The sequence below is a fragment of the Aethalodelphis obliquidens genome, unplaced genomic scaffold, assembly GCF_003676395.1.
Source record: "Aethalodelphis obliquidens isolate GAN/ISIS:26980383/991018 unplaced genomic scaffold, ASM367639v1 scaffold64, whole genome shotgun sequence".
In the NCBI taxonomy this organism is placed as follows: Eukaryota; Metazoa; Chordata; class Mammalia; order Artiodactyla; family Delphinidae; genus Aethalodelphis; species Aethalodelphis obliquidens.
Window position 1 is genome coordinate 4,378,546 of NW_020838008.1, and position 2,720 is coordinate 4,381,265.

The following is a 2,720-nucleotide window of genomic DNA, read 5'->3' on the forward strand; positions in this document are numbered from 1 at the left end:
CAGAACAGGATGAGTCCTGCCAGAGAGTAGCTGAGGGGGATTGCAAGCTGAATATAGAGTTGAGAAAGGAAGAAGAAATCTGGAAGAACTCACAAATACTTATTAGAATCTTGTAGGAGTCATGTCACTACCTATAACATCAAGAGAAGTGAGAAAAAATAAAATAAGGATCTGTTTTTCATGGATGGTTGGTATTACTTACTGTCACGTCCTGAGAGTAGAACCAAAGTTCATGACATATAAAGCATTCACATTTCAAAGAAAGAGTGGCTATCAGCCAGGTGGTGAGATGGACTTGAAGTCTCAGAAAGAGTCAATGTTCTAAGCTACATCCTGGCCCAAAAATTCCCCATAGAAACTGTTACCCAGACAAATGTCTTGATTTCTAAAAGACAGACAGATGTAAACGACCTCAAAAAAGATGGCTTTGTGCCAGTGACTTAGACTGTCCATCTCTCTTAACTTTTTCCAACTATCCTATAAAAGTCATATATGGGTAGCAAAGCTTTCTTAAAGAAATAAAGTTTGGCAAATCTTCAATACTATAGTACTATACTCTCAAGTAAAAGATTCATTCCCTGAGAAAGTAGCTAGAAGACAAATGCAATTTTTAGAAAATTACTGTGGAGTAGATATGGATACGAATTTATTCTTTTGAGTAATATTTGCTCTCATCTTTAAAACTGGTCACAAGGCTGCCTGTCAATAGTTTAAACTATAAAACAATTAAAAGGCATTAATATTTATTCCTCATGATACTCCTAGGGGAATTTTATAATAATCCTTTTGAGGCTGTTTTCATACCTAGAGTTTATTTATTTGTTTGATTCATAAGTGGATACACTTATATAGCCTCAGGCTTTACAACATTTACATCATTGGATATAAACCCATAGAAAAATACAGCATCAATGTCAGCAGCATAAGGTACAAGTTGAGATTTTATCATGATCTATCAGTTAAGAGGCATTCATTTACAAGCAACAGAAAACCCAGCTCAAAGTGGCTTCAAAAATAAAGGGCATTAATTGGCTTTAATAAGTAGAAGCAAAAAGAGACAAACCTTTGGAGTTGAGTTGATTCAGGGGTAACAGAAGGTCAATAAAGACACAGCTTTGCTTCATACTTCTTCTTTACCTTCAGTGGTGTTAAGTTTATCCCCAAACTGCCACTCATCTTAATGACAGTTTCAAGAACTATACACTTCTTTCTTCACAACAGTGGAGGGCGCGACACTCACTGACAGAAAATTACTGATAGAGCTTTTCAGAAGATGGCGGAAGAGTAAGACACGGAGATCACCTTCCTCCCCACAGATACACCAGAACTACATCTACACGTAGAATGACTCCTACAGAACACCTACTGAACGCTGGCAGAAGACCTCAGACCTCCCAAAAGGCAAGAAAGTCCCCACGTACCTGGGTAGGGCAAAAGAAAAAAGAAAAAACAGAGACAAAAGAATAGGGACGGGACCTGCACCAGTGGGAGGGAGCCGTGAAGGAGGAAAGATTTCCACACACTAGGAAGGACCTTCGCGGGCGGAGACTGCGGGTGGCGGAGCAGGGAAGCTTCGGGGCCGCGGAGGAGAGCACAGCAACAGGGGTGTGGAGGGCAAAGCGGAGAGATTTCCTCACAGAGGATCAGGGCGGACCGGCGCTCAGCAGCCCGAGAGGCTTGTCTGCTCCCCCGCCGGCATGGGCGGGGCTGGGAGCTGAGGCTCGGGCTTCGGTCGGAGCGCAGGGAGAGGACTGGGGTTGGCGGCGTGAACACAGCCTGCAGGGGTTAGTGCGCCACGGCTAGCCGGGAGGGAGTCCGGGGAAAAATCTGGACCTGCCGAAGAGGCAAGAGACTTTTTCTTACCTCTTTGTTTCCTGGTGCGCGAGGAGAGGGGATTAAGAGTGCTGCTTAAAGGAGCTCCAGAGACGGGCGTGAGCCGCGGCTAAAAGCGCGGACCCCAGAGACGGGCATGAGACGCTAAGGCTGCTGCTGTCGCCACCAGGAAGCCCGTGTGCGAGCACAGGTAACTATCCACAACCCCCTTCCGGGGAGCCTGTGCAGCCCGCCAATGCCAGGGTCCCGGGATCCAGGGACAACTCCCCCGGGAAAACGCACGGCACGCCTCAGGCTGGTGCAACGTCACGCCGGCCTCTGCCGCTGCAGGCTCGTGCCGCACTCCGAGCTCCTCCCTCTACCCGGCCTGAGTCCCGAATCAGCGGCTCCTTTAACCCTGTCCTGTCTGAGTGAAGAACAAACGCCCTCCAGCGACCTACAAGCAGAGGCGGGGCCAAATCCAAAGCTGAGCCCCTGGTAGCTGTGAGAACAAAGAAGAGAAAGGGAAATCCCTCCCGGCAGCCTCAGAAGCAGCGGATTAAAGCTCCACAATCAACTAGATGCAGCCTGCATCTGTGGAATACATGAATAGAAAACGAATCATCCCAAATTGAGGAGGTGGGCTTTGAGAGCAAGATTTATGATGTTTTCCCCTTTTCCTCTTTTTGTGAGGGTGTATATGTATGCTTCTATGTGAGATTTTCTGGAAGCTTTGCTTCCACCATTTGTCCTAGGGTTTTTTATTTTATCTCCTTTCTTTATTTCCTTCCTTCCCTCCTCCCTCCCTCCCTCCCTCCCTCCCTCCCTCCCTCCCTCCCTCCTTCCTTCCTTCCTTCCTTCCTTTCTTTCTTTCTTTCTTTCTTTCTTTCTTTCTTTCTTTCTTTCTT